This window comes from Papaver somniferum, unplaced genomic scaffold (assembly GCF_003573695.1).
Source record: "Papaver somniferum cultivar HN1 unplaced genomic scaffold, ASM357369v1 unplaced-scaffold_16, whole genome shotgun sequence".
Taxonomy (NCBI): domain Eukaryota; kingdom Viridiplantae; phylum Streptophyta; class Magnoliopsida; order Ranunculales; family Papaveraceae; genus Papaver; species Papaver somniferum.
The window spans coordinates 1,745,990-1,764,193 of record NW_020625486.1 but is presented as its reverse complement, the minus strand read 5'-3'; the positions used below and the strand labels follow the sequence as shown (position 1 = coordinate 1,764,193).

The following is an 18,204-nucleotide window of genomic DNA, read 5'->3' as shown; positions in this document are numbered from 1 at the left end:
AATATACAAAGCCTTTAGAAGAGAAGAAGAGAACTCCTACTTAGTTCTGGTGTTTTTTTCTCTAGTTCTCTCTATGGATATTTATACACATCAATAGGAGTGGACACATTCCTTAACAAGGAATACTTTCCTACAAGTATAAGGTTTCCTAACTTAGCTCTAAGAACAAACCTCTTAAGCTTCTATACTTAGGACACAAGTACTTGGTTTCCTTAACCAACTAGATTTCCTAATCTTAGTCCTTGACCATCCTATCAATAATTCTCCACCTCGGATCATGCATTCATGCATGAGACGATCAATAGACAAAATCACCTCCATCTTCCAACGTCGATTGAACCATCATTGGCTGCCTACATATCCCAATAGGAATCCAACTCAACCGTAGTTCTCTTAAATGGTCTTGCTAGAAGAGCTCCACCAGGTTCATAAGAACCTTTACCCCAAAAAGGGCCTTTCACAAAACTGGAAGGATGTGGATCAATTTCAAACAATGTCGAAACTTGATCCCAGATACTACTTTAGTCAACATATCAGCTGGATTGTCTTTGGTATTGATCTTCACAAGTAGAATGTCTTCTTCTTCAAGAATTTCTCTCACAAAATGAAATCGTACATCTATAAGTTTGGTTCTAACATGATGCACTTGATTCTTAGCCAAATAAATTGTACTTAGACTATCACAATGCACAGGCAGTTAGTCTTGCGCAACTCCTAAATCATCTAGCAAACCTTGTAACCATATAGCCTCCTTAAATGCCTCAGTCACTGCCATATACTCCGCCTCCGTAGTTGAAAGTACCACAGTAGACTGCAAGATTTATCTCCAACTTACTGGTTCCCCTGCTACGGTAAATACATACCTTGTAGTTGAACGTCTTTTGTCCAAATCACCAGCATAGTCAGAATCCACATACCCAACACACAACTGATTGTTACTTCTATCCTTCACAAACTCCAAGCCAACATTAACCGTACCATAAAGATACCTCAAAATTCATTTCACAGTATGTGAATGACCCTTACCAGGACGATGCATATAACGACTGACCATACTAATTGCATGTGAAATATCCGGCCTTGTACATACCATCGTATACATCAAGCTACCAACAGCTTCAGCATATGGGACTTGGGCCATATACTTTTGCTCTTGTTCAGTAGTGGGAGACATACGAGCATTCAACCTAAAATGAGAAGCAAGGGGAGTACTTACAGATTTAATTCCTTCGTAGACACCAAACTTCTGTAACATTTTCTTCAAATATGCCTTTTGAGACAAACAAAATTTACCCTTCTCTTTGTCACGTTGAATATTCATGCCAAGAATCTTCTTAGCTTCTCCCTGATCTTTCATCTCAAACTCATATGACAATTTGTTCTTCAAATTATCAATCTCTTTCTTGTTATTCGATGCAATCAGCATATCATTGACATACAAGAGAAAATATATGAAAGACCCATCACGTATCTTCTTAAAGTATACACAATGGTCATAGTGACTTCTTGTGTATGTTTGGCCCATCATAAACTGGTAAAATCGCTTGTACCATTGTCTTGCATACTGTTTTAGCCCGTACAACGATATCTTCAGTTTACATACATAATCTTCTTTTCCAGCAACTTTGAACCCACTCGGCTGAGTCATATAGATCTCCTCTTCTAGATCCCCATGTAAGAACGCCATCTGAACATCTAGCTGAACTAGGTCTAAATCATATTGTGCTACCAAGGTCAACAAAATACGTAGAGAACACCTCATTGTATACAATCCCTTCTCTTTGGGCATAACCTTTTGCAACTAACCTTGCCTTGTAGCGAACTTGATTCACCGAAGATCCTTCTTTCTTATCATATACCCACTTGCACCCTATGGTCTTCTTACCGTTCGGAAGCTTCATAAGAATCCACGTGCCATTTTTGTAAAGAGACTCCATCTCGTCCTGCATTTCACCTTCCCATTTTTTACACTCTGCACTACATACAGCTTCTAAATAGGAATTAGGAGTACCATCTTCAATAACTGGTAAGGCATAAGTAATGTAATCATACATCCAACCAGGCTTCCTGGTTGATCTTCTTAGTTTGCTGGTTGCTATGGTTTCCGTGACCGTAGCTTCTGTATCTTCTATTGACTCTTGTTCCTCTTCCTCAACAGCGTCGCTATCATTTGGAACTTCAGTAGATACTTCTCTTGCGGACCCAATGTTTTCAGAAGTATTCTCAACAAATACAAACTTAACTGGAATTGGTGGAGTTGCATCAATATCCACCTGCTTCAAAGGCTCACTAGTACTGGTGCTTCTTTTCTCCACCTGCCGAGAACCTCAAGACTTTACCATAAACATCTCATCAAATGTGACATCTCTACTCATGACTATCTTCTTCTCAACTGGATTCCAAATATTGAACCCTTTTACTCCATTCTTCATACCCAGAAAGATTCATTTCAAGGCACGGCTATCAAGCTTGTTTTCACTAACATGATACCACGCAGGACAACCAAAGATATGAATTGAGTCATAGTCATAAGCTGGTTTACCAAACCATTTCTCTATAGGAGTTTTACCTTCTAATGCAGCTGATGGCAACCTATTAATGAGGAAGCATGCATACGTAACTGCCTCAGCCCAAAACGCCTTACCTAATCCAACATTAGATAACATACATCGTACCTTCTCCAGCAAAGTATGATTCATGCGTTCAGCTACCCCATTCTGTTGCGGTGTCTTCTTAACTGTGAAGTGCCTCTTTATCTCCTCATCCTGACATACTTGCAAGAATGGATCACTCTTGTACTCTCCACCATTGTCCGAACGTAGTACTTTGATCTTTCTGCCAGTTTGAGTCTCAGTTTCCTTTTTCCACCTCACAAAGATTTCTAGGACTTCATACTTATGCCTCATGATGTACACCCATATGCGCCTAGAATAATCATCAATGAAAGACACAAACCAATGTTTCCCTCCCAATGATGCATTCTTGGAAGGACTCCAAACATCTGAGTGAACATAGTCAAGAACTCCACTAGTATTGTGAATAGCTGTGCCAAAGCTTGTTCTTGTTTCTTGCCCTTAACACAATGTTCACAAAATGCTAACTTGCAGGCAATAGCACCTTTCAACAAGTCTTGTTGAATCAACCTATGCAACGACTTCTCACCTGGATGTGCAAGTCTCATGTGCCATAGCTTTGTCTTCTCGGTAGATGCACTCTCGATGTGTTCAGAAATAGACACATCCCCTGTTTTTGTACTCCCAATCAAGTAGTACAAGTTATGATGACGTGTGCCCTTCATGATTACCATAGATCCATAGATTACCTTTAGAACACCATTTTCAGCGAATATCTTATAGCCCTTAGCTTCCAAATTTCCGAGTGAAATCAGATTCTTATTTATGGAAGGTACAAATCTTACCTCCTTCAGTTCTATAACCATACCATCATGCATCTTGATAAGAACACTACCAATCCCAATCACCCTACAGGTATGATTGTTTCCCATACGTACTTCTCCATCAAGCTCTTCAAAACTTGACAATCAGTCCCGATATGGACATATTTGATATGTTGCTTCAGTATCTAATACCCATGTACCATCTGTAATAGTACAAGCTGATGGTGTCACACTTAGCGAGAAATCAGAAGTATCATCTGATTCTTCATTACCTTTAGCAATGTTCACCTCGGTATTACTATTATCTCCTTCTCTTGCCTTATGCTTGGTACAATCCTTAGCCCAATGACCAAAGTCGTGGTACCAAGCACACTCATCTTTCTGCAGTCGTGTTCTACTCTTGGAACGTCCTCTACCTTTACCATAACCACCATTCTTCTTTCTCTTGTCTGATGAACGACCTCTTGCAAAAAGAAAATCATTATTAGCTTCACTTGGAAGTTCTTCACGATCCATCTTCCTGAACTCCTCACTACGCAATGTTGTCGTGACCTCAGCGTATGTCATCTTATCTTTGTCATGCATTAAAGCTTTAATCACGGGTTCATACTTTTCAAGAAGAGAGTTTATCAAACACAAAGCTTGTTCCTCGTCGTTGATCTTGTCATCGTAGTTAAACAACTCATCAAAAAGTTTATTATATGAATCTAGGTGCTCAGTTAAGGTTGCACCTCTCTTCATGTTATAGCGATACAAATTCCTTTTAAGATGTATCCTATTTGCCACGTTTTTCACAAGGTATTCCTTCTCTAGTTTTTCCCAGAGATGCTTAGCTGAAGTCTCGTGCTGATAATTAACTCTTACTGCAGTTGCTAAACACCCTCGTATCGAAGCAAGACATAATTTATTCATCTTGTTCCACTGCTTATCAAACATCTCCACTGGATGATCTTCTAGAGCTTCTTCTAGGTCAAGATGAACAAAAGAATCCATTACGTCTGCTCTCCATAAACCAAAGTTATTGGTTCCTGTAAACTTTTCTACCTTGAGTTGTGATCTATGTGAATGAAGTATTTCTTCTTTTGTTTCTTTATCTTTACTTGTGGACTCTGAATGTTCTCCTAAAGAATCTTTCAGATCAACTGGTTCATCTCCGTCAACCATTGTTCTTAAACAACCAAATATAGAAAAAAAATAGAACTTTTGAGATTAGTATTACCTCAAGCAATCTTCAGAAAAATACCTTCACTTCAACTTCAATATGAGTAACCCGTATCCAAGAGCGTCTCCTTGATCTGATACCAATTGTTGCGCCAAAGCCTGCGGAAGCGTTAGGTTTGCACTACTACGAGGTATCTCAATATCGCCAAGAACACAATCACATATACAAGAAGAACAAGTATTTAACGAGGTTTAATCATCGGGAAAGAATAATCAATTTTATATATCACCGTATATGTTGGAATATACAAAGCCTTTAGAAGAGAAGAAGAGAACTCCTACTTAGATCTGGTGTTTTTTTCTCTAGTTCTTTCTATGGCTATTTATACACATCAATAGGAGTGGACACATTCCTTAACAAGGAATACTTTCCTACAAGTATAGGGTTTCCTAACTTATCTCTAAGAACAAACCTCTTAAGCTTCTATACTTAGGACACAAGTACTTGGTTTTCTTAACCAACTAGATTTTCTAATCTTAGTCCTTGACCATCCTATCAACAATTAGAGCGTGTCTAATGAAATGTGTAATTTATTATGAATATAAATAGATTTATTCTTATGACCCTAAAGTATATTGGTCCTGATCTTGTGGCCCTATGGTTGTTTGAAACATATTTTACTTAGAGTACTAGCTTAACCCGTGCCGTAACGGTATGGACCATGACGTTGGTTCATGTTTAATATATTATATAATTTTTGTCCCGATACTTATCAATTCCTTATGATTTAATATGGATTTGTCATAAAAATAGTTGGGATTTTCCTCTATTTTTTCTCTTGTTTTTTTCCTTTAATATTTTACCGCCGGAAATTTGCTCAAACGAAAAAAATATAATCTTAACTTCCAGATATTTTTTTATTTAGGTTCATCTCTTATAATGAGATAAGCGATGAACATGGAAGTTTAAATATTTTTTAAAAATATGTCGTCAGCAGCGTTCATCTCAGTCAAATCAACTAATCAATACCGTCCATAAAAGTCTTCTCATGCTCATATTTCGCTCCAGCTGACTCATATATCATGGTCATGTTGTCGATCCTCCAAATAGGCAGAGAATATTATTTTTTTGCATCGAACGGATGATATAAACTCTCCAATGTGACATGATTTTCCTGTAATTTTTCAACACCCATTAGATGACAATGTTTAAAATGTGTACCCATTACCTTTTCGAAGGGATTGTATATATGCGAACCTCTTCCATTAAATCTTCAAAAAAAAATTGTGCCCAGCAGTTCGTCTTAACGAAGGCTTTGGTAACTTCAAAATTCTTGGACATTTTCACTTTTATATGTTCCTACCTTCACTTGGAATACAATCCGGCGACACATTACCTCATAAAGAACCTTGATCCTATTTCAAATTAATAGGTTGTCAATAGATCCTTTTACCAAAAGTTGATATCTTCTACGTTGAATATTTATAAAAAAAAAAATTATGGTATTGTGGATCGTTGCTTTCTAATATTGTAGTTTACAAAATTGGCCTCTTCAAGTCCCACGGCTTTCTAAGTTTATATATTCTGTTATTTTTTTTTAACATTTTAGTTAGCCATATTATGTTTGTTACTAACTTTAAGCTTGATTTCATCTTCTACAGTGAACTTTATGTGATTTCATAATCGAAATAATTATACCTCTTTCATTCGTATCAAGTAATTCGTTGTATATCCCAACAATTCTTCAACAACAATTCCTTTCTTTTGCCGTTTCCGGACCATCAGTAGTCATTATTGTCAAACACAATCTGTCTAATTTTTGTTGATATTATGTATTTGCAATGTTCATTTTTCTTAAATAAATAGATTGTGGAAAAACTAAAAAAAAAGAAGAACATAATTATTATATTGGGTCTAAGTTACTATATCCAAAATACTCCGGACACTACTTCTGGTGCCTTGTTTCCTCAAATTCCTCGTTGCATTCTTGGAAGTGCATCCAACACCAATCATTTGTGAAGTGAGCTATTTATGCAAGTGTGGTCAATGTATCCCTTACCTGTAATAATAATAGCAACACGTCAATTTTTTTCAAGGCGTCTAGTTGTAAGTGGTATGAATCTAATAGATTTGAATTGTACCTCAATCTTAGATATCACCTTCTTGTCACATAACATATCAATTGAGAAAGGACAAATCTTGACCATTTTTTACATAGGCAGAGTTAGCCAAACTATGTTTTGCAATTGTCTTATTTGGAAATTATTATTAACCCATATTTTAGTCGGCTCCTATCGAAGGCAATCTAATTAGTCCTATAGAAAGTTAATCTTAAGTTTTTGACCGTATTTATTGACCAAATTATTGAAGTATTCTCAGTCATGTTCTGCTTTGTGTGATCTACCCATCTGTATCTACTATACCTTCTAACCCAGTGAATGAAACCTATACATATTGATATGTAATTTGATATTGTTGATTTGTAACCAAGAGGTCGCATGATTTGAGAATGTAAAATATAAAAAATATTCTATAAACATGGGAGGTGAAATTTAGATTTTTTTTCACCGATATCCGCCACCACCATAAAACCATATGAATCCATTTTTTCAATCCACCACCACTTAGCGGCAGAGCAAAGGGTTGATTAACCTGGATCTATCCCTTTAATTTTTTAATAACTACATAAATTTTTTAGTTTATTTTATAAATAGTACTTTGTCCATATATATTTGTGGTTTAATCCACCAAAGTTTACATGTTTATTTATTTTTAAAAAAAAAGAGGGCCTCCTCAATGTCAATTTTTGACTTCACCACTGCCACCATCACTTCCACCTACCCCAGTAGGTTGTTGGACGCAATTTTAATTTTCAATCACAAATGTCATGTATGAGGTTTAGATTGAACAAAATGTCGTCAATTGATTAGTTCATTTTTTTTTCCAGTGTATATATTCGTTTTTGTATTGTAATCAATTTTATTTTAACACTAAAAAATCATGATTTATACGATATACTACCAAAGATAACAGGGGTACCATTTGGTTGATCCAACTACGATAATGAAAATATTGTCTTGTATGATATCATCCCTGAAATATATGGTACATTCATTTATTAAAAGTGTTAAAAACAACCAACCACATCTTCCACACTACGATGTTATCGATGTTGTAACGACAAAATAAAATAATGTCCATCACTACTCACCAGCACTCACCGTCACTACTTCTTCCACCACAAACCAGGAGCGGAGCCAGGATTTTGAGAAAATAAGGAGAAAAAAATTCTTGGCAAGTTGGATACATGTGAAAAATGGACTTTGTATCCCATTTTACGATAAAAGAACAAAAATAAGTATAATTGTGCTTGGCTCCGCCCTTAACCACCACTAATCTTTTGGCCTCCACCTCTTCTACTACTCATTATCGCCAAAAATGTCTATTGATATTATTTATCAAAATTACTTATTAATAGAAATAAATATTATAATTAATTAAGAAAACATTTATAATTAAAAACTAATAGTCATTTATTATGAGCGACTAGTGAAACACTAACTAGAGAACACTTTATAATGAATAGATTATTTATTAAGTGCAATTAGTGAAACACTAATTAATAAAATAATTATGATATTTAAGTTGAACAAAGCACCACCGTTGATTTATCTTTTCTATTAATTCCAACCAAGGTGGAACACTAGTTAGAGGCCACTCTTATGACACAATAGGTCATGAGTTTGAAACTCCCCGTTATAATTTTTGAAAATCCATATTTTGGCTTGAGTATTCATTTTTCATTCATAATATTGGAACTAATGCCACACATGCGAGTTGTAGGGTGTTGCACGAAGCACCACAGCCCTTGATTTATCCTTATCTGGGCAAATCCTGACCACCAATAACAAAGACAAACTTGTCCTAGCTTTGTTTTGTACTAATGACATTATTTCCTACATTTCAACAAAAGATTTTCACATGAGGCTCTTAAAGTTTAAGACGGATTTATGCTTCAGGAGATTCATGTTTACGACATTTCCACCAAAAACCAGAATCAAAATAATATCTAAAAGATACAACTAAACCAGAACAAACCTAAGTCATTTTTTGCTTATATTACCTCCAAGGTTAGCAAAATTCTCTTCGTAAATTCTCCATGAAAACATCTGGATATCATGAACAACTTTACCCAACAAAACCTCCCTTGTATTTGCATCAATAAGAACACTTGCAATTCAAAGACCACAAAACCATTGGCAAGAAGCATGGATACTTAGAGAGGACCTGCAACAGTATACATTATATCCCTTCTACACATGCAGCTCAGAATCACCAACATTCCTACACAACAGCTTAAACAAACATTTGGTTGATCATACTGGTATCTCTATACTGTCATGTAAATAGAAATGTCCTTGGAGACAACACTAATTTAGCGACAAAACAATGGGCAGGAAGTAAGTACACTTGAAGATATAACACTTTAAGTCGGGGTATGGAGGTCATTTTGCATTACTCCTTATAGAAGGTTAATGGTGAGAGTATACTTGCTTTTAGAGATAACCGGATATTCCAAATTCTAGTGACCCTAAGTTTGTGGCTAATCCTAATCCTAACCTCATTGTTTCAGCTTTCATCGATAAAACTCAAATAAATTCATTGAAACTCACAGAATCCTAAAGATATACACAATTTCTAAAGATATGCAAAATTTCTTCCACGATGCAGTATGATACTACTGACTGGACTGGATTAGTCAAAAAGACAACATCCGAAAGGCGAAAGCTCAACTTGAAACAGAACATTTTAACGCAGAATAATCAGTATTAACAGAGATTCAGAACACAATCCTACAGAAACAAACAAAATGAAAACACTAAACATGCAGTCTCCATAAACCGAATTAACTTCAGATATCGTACCACTTATACAAACCCCAAACAAAATCCTCGGGAATCACATCATCATGCATGAACATAAATTATACACAAATTACGGTAAATAACAACATCAAGAGCAAAATCGAACTCACGTAGAAAAAAAAATCACCAAAATTATACTTACTCAGGTGTGAAAATTAGGGGAAATAACCTAAACATATTCAGATTTTGACTGACATAGCTCTCGATTCCACTTATGTAACTCAGAAATAACAACATAAAATCAAAATCATACTTGAGTAAAACACAGACAAGTAAATCAGAGAGTTAAAAAAGATTTCTTACACTCAAAAAGCTCAAGATCTCTGAACAAAAACTCCTCCTTCCTTGAACCACAAACAAACAGATGGGAAACTCTTTAGGATGGTGGTGAGATTGAAACCCTAAATCCTTGAATTTTCACCAAATTTCCTACCAGTAGTAGAAATCAAGGAAATTTCTCACTAGAGTTATAAAGAAGAAGAGGAGCTAGTTTTAGTTGTAGTAGTTGATGATAGAGTAATTCCCTTGCATTATTTCCAAATGAAAACGTAAAACTCTTTTTTCTTTTCCCTAATTTTTCCCATTAAGTGTATGAACGTGGTAGGTAGATGATGGATATCCCAGTCCCAGAATGGTTTTTCATTTTCAGGGATTTTGGGAGTTCTGATCTACATGAGAATATAGAGGATTAATGATGGTGAAGGTAAGACTGAGGAAGATAGAGAACCGAAGGCGAGTTTCAGATTCTCTCTATTGCGTTTTATATTGGAATTATTTTGTAGACCCAGGACAGACGCAACCCGCAGGTCCCTTTCTGCCGGCACCTATCCTATTGCCACCATTGACCGACTTCCCGATAGGGATCGTGTGGTACTTGACCTACGGTTTCTCTGTCATGCGGCATTTTCCGTTCTGTTTGTACTTTTCCTGGAAGTCACAAATAAAAACATTTTCTTCATAAAAAAATGGTTTTATGATCTATACCTAACCTCTACGAACAACATATATATTAGGATCCACATATTCATCCTTTTTATCGGTAATTTTTTCCTCATGGTAGTAATAACATAAAATCCATAGAATATTATTCAACGTCCAAGCATACATTTTAACTTTTGAGTTCTTGACATTAAAAACTCAGGTACAAGAATTGCTAAATATAGCAAAAAAAAAATTCATGATTACTAAAAATGGTTATGTATTTTTAATTTTCATTTTTTTTGTGAAATTCTAGAATGATTTTTCAAAATAAACAAATTAATATTTTATGAAGTAAAATATCTTCGCTTCTAATTTTGGTTTCTGAAGAAGGAAAAGCAGTAACACTACTGCTATTCAAACGCGCTATTTAACAATTGAAAGACTCAACGTCGCGGTGATTTAGATAAAAATAATTCTTCATGGTGAACAGTAACAAAACACCCTATGAACGATTTAGAACTTCATAGGTTATCATTTTTGTCCGCAAAATATTTTATATCCTACGATTTCAAACCCTGAGTCATCTCGATAAGTGAGTGTGAGAGAGGGGATGGGTCCCACACTCAACCCACTCCCTGGGAATCTGGCGGGTCATAAAGGAACCACCTTCTCCTATTATTAACCCAGAACAACAGCCTTCAGTCACAAGTCGTGATTCACAACAAATTGCAACTTTGCAACTAAAGGAAGCTTCGTGACGGTTGCTTCTTAATGATAGGGGAAGTGGTGGTCATTGAGGCTTGAAGAATAATGATTAAGAATTTGGTTCGGAATGTAGCTGTTAGACCAAGTTTTATGGTGAAAGAATTTCATCTTCCATCTTTAATATCACCTCCGTTTTTTGAATTGTTCATGGAAAGTCAAATATAATGATGAAATCATAGAAACGTCGATGAGAATAGACCTCGACGCTATTGAAAATGACGTAAATAAAACGCCCATATTAATAGCGTATAATATATTCTGTTTTCTCTTTTGTTTTGACAAATGTAAACACCTGTCCCATGAATTACACTGTTTGTAACTCCTGGTTTCAAATGAATCCGAGTTCACTTTTATTTAATTAAATACATAAGTGAGGTGGCGTCTTATGATTCGCTGAGAGAGATATTCGTTGTTATGTGGGGAGAGTATTCTGTGGGACACGTAGATGTTGAGCGCTGTTATCAATAGCGCTTCATGCTAATAACAATAACTTCTAGCGCTAATAAGTTTGGCGTATTTTGTCCTTTATCGTGAGCCCTAAAAAATTTAGCGTTTTTTTGGATTCCATCTACCATTCCATCGTATCGTGGGAGATGATTTGGAAAATGTGTGAAATACACCAACTTAGAAGCGACTTGACATTCTATAATTTTTTCATACCTGAAATAGATTGGATTCCAACATAAAACTTGCTCTTATTTTCGGACATTCTAAAATTGCGACCAGTACTATGGACCGCATTTACAAGGAAATAGCAACAAAAAAGGGACTAATTTGGTTAGAATTTTCTTAGTGCTTATTTTTGTTGATAACATTTTATCCATCTTGAAGAACATCATAGATTCATAAGAAAAGGAAAGAAATGGGGATGGGCTAGTTATTGTGAACCGTTGCAGCCCATTTGTGTTATGGTGCCAAAGATGGGCCGGTAACAGACCTCGTCCAAAGTGGAAAACAATTTCGACTAATTACAATGACATCAAGTGGTACAAATGTACCGGAGGGTATGCAATCCTTTGATACACCACCGTCAGTACCAGGGAAGCCTTAGGCAAAGGAGCATCTCCGCTTCAATCTTCAAAGCCTATTATAATGATGCAGCAGGTCACTTGTCAGGAAATGAGACGGCAGATCGGAACTCGTCGCTTGTCACTCCAATTAACCAAGAGTTCCTTTACTATGCTGTTTATAACTCTGATTCTCCCTAGGCTCGCCTTCACGGAGTTGGATACATAGTATCAGATCAAAAATCTTTGGAAACATTGCCAGCTGAAGAACAGAAACTGTGGCGCTCTCATGCATATGAGATTAAATCTGGCTTATGGGTGAATCCAAGGGTTCCAGAGATGGTGAAAATGACAGAACTTGGAATCTAACAAAAACATATGGTAAATTTCGGTGCATTTGGCAAGTAGGTAATAAAAATAAAAAGCGTAGGTGCTGATGAAGAAGTAACTTGCAACATGATATGCATAATTAGTAGGATAGTTTCATTAAAATACCAGTCCAGGTACACAAACAATTACCGCTAGAGATATCTAACCCTTCCATAGTCTGCAAGCTACACTACATTACTGGAAATCAGAAAGTACATTAAAGATGAGTGGTTTTAGGTCCTTACATTCTGGTATCCCATTGTGTCATACTTCAGTCGATATCTGCATCCTGATAGTAGAGTCAGTATTACCATTCACTTCAACAGATTGATAACCCCCTCTGCCCAGCATCCTGATAATAGAGTCGGTATTACCATTCACTTCAACCGATTGATAACCCCCTCTGCCCTGCATCATGATAGTGCAGTCCGTATTACCACTCACTTCAACAGATTGATAACCCACTCTGCCGTGATCTTTGTGCATCTTCAAACTTCCAGTACTAGGAGGATTCAATGCTACAGACTTGTAACCCAATCTGTTGTGATCATACCCACAAAGATGATCATACAAAACATTCTTATCAACCACTTCCTTGTGCACGCAAAGAAGAATACACTCTGAACTAATAGCCCCGTGAGATTAACTGCCACCAACATGAACAAACACAGCGATCCCAACAAAATGTTAACCATGAAATGTATAGGAAACTGCATCGCATACCCTAACAACAATCCTATAACCCATGTAGCCGTAAAGCATAAATTCACAAGTTCCATAGCAATTATAGTTTTCCCTTGTAAGAGTTGCTTACTCTTCTTCATGGCTGCCAAGCCATACAAATTTGGTTCAAGAACGGAGACTACACTGGATAAATGCCATAAAGCTGCGACATACAAATTAACAAGATGGTACATGATAGCAAATATGATAATAAAATCCCACCTCAGAGCTCCTTCATTAATATTTAACAAATCTCCTAAGTCAGATGCAGGAATGAAGAAGGCGAAGAAGTTGATGATTATGAGAAGTAAGGAGTAAAAGAAGGTGATTATAAGATGTTTAGATATGCGAGGAATTGCAAAGAGAGTGGAGACAAAGGAGATGTATTTGGATGCATACAGAGAAGCTACTGTGAAAGCAATAGCAGAGGTAGAGAAAAGAGAGAAGAGGAAGAGAGAAAGAAAGTAGAAGATCTACGAAGGAGATGATGATTTACCGCAAAAGTAACAATAAAGGGTAATACAAATGTTGAGGAATGAACCTTGAAACAACAATTGAGTCAATGCAAGTGGGAGAATGAAGATTAGGGTAATCAAAATGAAATTTAATGAAGGTGATTTTGCTGGGATTTTCACTGCTTCGCCGATGATTTGATTTGCATCCAAGAATTTGAGGTTTTTTGTTGTAGTAAAGAGCTCCATTGCTGTTTGGTTTCACTGGTGAAAGACAGCAGAAGACAACACTTATCAGTTCAGATGAATTTCAGCGTAATCAAAATTAAAAGCATTACAAACTTAGAATCCAATTCATTAACACCACCAAACCAATCCAACTCAATAAGTTACTCAGTGAAGCAGGTAATGAGCAACCTCAGTTACTCAAAATTAAAATCATGTCAAAGGCTTTCAACTTTCATCTCTCTACCTTGTTTCAAACAACTAAAGCAGGTAATGAACAGCCTCACAAACAAGCATTCCAACTAATCCCTTATGGTCGTTTTCCCAAATGTGTAAATCAACAGCTTCAACCACAGAACTCATGCTTGCCATAGAGAAAATATAAAGATCTAGTAAGAAAATTAAATCCTAATGCAATCATTTCACTTCAAAACTCAAAAAAAAAAAAATCATCCTAAAGATATACATAGATGCAGTATAATACTAACGCCTAAATTAGTCTAAGAATTGAACATTCGCAGGTTAAAAAAATCAACTTAATAGAGATCATGAACATAATCATAAAGACAAACAAACAAAATGAAAATACTAAACAGGTAGTCTCCCCATAAACCAATTATGGTGCTTACCAAAGACAATACAGGAAGTTATATCAATTATACAACCCAGAAAAACTTGTTTCATTTCGAACCCTAAACAAAATCATCCAAACCAACAAGATTTCACGTCATCATTCATGACCATATGACCATAATTTGGATACAAGTTAGGGTAAATAACAACCCAGAAAAAAAACATAAATTATGCAGAAATACCCAAACATACTCAGTATCTACATAATCAAGACAGGAGTATCATACTCATAGAATGTAATTTCCAAATTAGCAGAAACAAACTAGACATATACTCAGAAAAATCTAACTTTGAAACAAAATCAAAGGCGAAAAATCAAGTAAACCAAAGAGTTAAAAGGTTTCTTACACTCAAATTATCAAGATTTCTGAAGAAAATAACACCTCCTTCCTTGAACCACAAACAAACAGATAGAAAACTCTTTATGATTGTGGTGAGATTGAAACCCTAAATCAATTTCTAGTTGAGAGGAGAGAGAGTGAGTGGATCTCTTAATGATTAACCAAAGCAATCAATTTCTCTTTGGGTTCTAGGAAATTTCTCTCTGAGTCATAAAGATGAAGAGGAGCTCGTTTTGGTAGTAAAACAAAACCTCAGACTCTTTTTTCTTTTCCTAAATTTTTCTGTTTTGGGATAGCTTGTGTTAATGAAATGGTTGATTTTCTTGCCAATGCGAACGTGGTAGGTAGAAGATGATGGACCAGGAAAGGATATCCCAATCCCGGAGGACATTTTTGATTTAGGGAATTTTTGGGATTTCTGAAATCGATCTCCATGAGGAGGAGAGGATCGATGATCAGGGGTGTGGACTGGGGAAGAGAAAGAATGCTGCAAGTCTTATACAATTAAAACCGCATCCAACACACTAATATTCTCTCTATCACCACACAGTAACTAATGTCACCTTACATCCTAAGTAGACAGAGGCATCGATAGTTAATAACATTAATAGAGAGATAGTGGAAAACGGCAGTAAGAAGATTTTCATTTCTTAACATTTTCTTATCAACTGTTTCACAAGTGGGTACATATATATATATATATAGGTATAGTACTAGACAGAGATAAGTATTAGTTAAGGGATAATCATCCTGTACAAGTGACACATCAACTTGTATGTGTCTTCATATGGTGGCTTTGTATGGGTCCCACAAGAGATGTGGGAACGGGTGGATCAACCGCCTAGCATAGATTATTCCTAACACTCCTCCTTGGATGATCCACCGTTCAAGATATTGCCTCGTTAAAACCTTGCCAGAAAAAGTCTGGTAGGAAAAACTGGTCGAAGGAAAAGAGTACAACACAATCTTTAAAATGGTGTTGATTGCCACATTTTTTCTCTTTTCGTCAAAGTTGTTGCCGGAAAAACCTCTTGGGACAAAAACGAACACTTGAAGCTCAAAAATGAGTTAGGTTGTCGTTACAAAATAATTCCTTCGTTGGGACTGCACCAGGAAAAACGACTTGGAAAATCTGAACATCGGAAGCTCACAACAGTATTGTTGATGCAGCTTGTTTGGCTTCGTGTAGAACTTATCAGGAAAACCTGTGTGCGGTAAATACCCGACTTTAGAGTAAAGTGTGATAATCCATTCACTGATTCCCCCAAAAATTCTATGGATATCCATCTCTTTACATGATGCTCAGCGTTCTAAGTTGTTATCTCACTAAAAACCTCGTCAGTTAAAACCTTGCCCGGAAAAACCCAGAGGGATAAAAACCAGGACGAAGGAAAAAGAGTACAACACGTCGAACTGCGGATAGCAGTGGACACGCATGCCTCATTAAAACCTTGACAAGGAAAACCCAGTGGGACAAAACCTTGACTAAGGGAAAAGAGTACACGACGTAGTGTCCAATATTCCCATATCCATAGTCTTCCATGGCTTTACTCCCCCTGATGAGAAGCCTTCTCGGTTGATCATTATGCCTGGTAGTACTTCTTAGAGTTCCGAACCATCCTTTAAAGTCTTCAGCAGCTCCAGCTTTCTTTAGTTGAGAAAATCAGTCTGATTTTCATCTGTGCAATTTCTTAATGATTATCTGGTTGTGCCAGCCTTTTATATATTCTCCACTAGCTTTGTCTGAACAATCATAATTTCCCGCAGGATAAATAAGTTCCTCTTTTGCAAGACTATTATCTAGGAAAATACTTAGCTGCTTCAACGGCCCTGCCAAAAATCAAAACTTCAACAGTCCGATTAACTTTTCTCTGTGTGAGACATCCAGCGATCTTTTATGCAAAAGATCAAGCTCAATGGTACCACGAAGATGAAAGGTGTTCTTCGGACCAACGTCTCGATATTGGTGCGGGTGAAACCAAACTTACATGTTTACTACAAACTCAATATCCGGTATTTATAGCATATTTCAGCTAATGTACCGATTACACATCTTTTGTGCACTACAAGCCACAGAGTGATACATCCCCTTTATTGATATGTAAACCGATCAATCTTAAAAGTAAGAGATTGAATGAATGTAATCGTGCTAGCTTGTCCATTTAAACATGTCTAAACCTTTAAGGTTGATGAAATTAAAGGACTTCTAGCTACAATGCTCAATCAAATTGAGCCCTTGTTTTACAGAGATTTTCCATCTCGAACTCCTGCTTTAAGCATTTTTGTTCTTTGGAGAATTCTTTAGGAGTTCCAATCAAATAGATGTTGTATATTTCAAATCTAGTAAATGCATAGTTTATGAGCATATAAAATGGTTCACATATCCCTGGGTAAGATAAGCATTCACTTAGACGATTGATCACTTTCGTCCTTATTGAGTAAATGATATGACATGGTAATTCTACTGAAAAAAATTCAGGAATTTACGTGCAGTTTTCTGTATCTAGTGTTTCATACAGATCCGCAGTAACCACATCAACTAGATGCAGATCGAGTCCTTAAAGACTGCTAGACAAATGCCATAAAGGTAGTTGTATCCACAACATGGAATATGTTTCTTTGTAATCCATCTCAGGTTTCTGTGAAAGACTTTGTGCCATTAGTTGACTTTACTTTTCTCACTATGCACATGCATCCACCTGTAGCCACTAGGGGTTACATTATCGGATGTCAGAACTGCAAACACCCGTTTGTGGCCAAGAGTAGCTCACATTATCGAGTGTTCGGGCTGCAATACCAAATTTATGCATTTTTACGAGAAACTGTTATTCTGCTTTGATCTCTCATGGTTTAACCAATCATACCTTTGATGACATTCCCATAGAGAGTGGTTTAAACCAACAATACCTACGGTAGTATCAGTGGATACTTTGACTATGTCATCAACAATCATTGGATTACGATCGCAAATTTCTCTATTGCATGCATGCCTTATGGAAATCGTCTCATTTTGAGATTTCACAGCCTTTGCAGAGACTATACTCATAGAAATTAGGTCTTCCAATGATAGTCTCTTTGAGAGCACTATCTTTCAATGATTGTGACTGCTCTTCCTTTTAAGAGGTGGACAATATTTCAAGTCAACTAGTCATCCACGCTCAATGTGTGTTCTAAGTGACACACTTGCTACTACATTTATAGCTTCTCAAGGAACCAATTTGATTTGCAATCTCTGAAGATGTCAAATCTTCGGCATGTCTTTCAGTGATGAAAACATTAAGATG

The 18,204-nt window shown here is 36.4% G+C and overlaps 1 long non-coding RNA gene across 1 annotated transcript; it reads right to left on the bottom strand.

Moving 5' to 3' along the window:
• Window positions 1–12,639: 12,639 nt before the first annotated feature.
• On the bottom strand, window positions 12,640–15,432 carry LOC113337457. The gene is made up of 2 exons (XR_003354262.1): window positions 14,928–15,432; window positions 12,640–13,985 (listed from the first exon to the last, which is right to left on the bottom strand). It is a non-coding gene; the product is annotated as an uncharacterized LOC113337457 (long non-coding RNA).
• Between the last annotated feature and the right edge of the window lie 2,772 nt (window positions 15,433–18,204).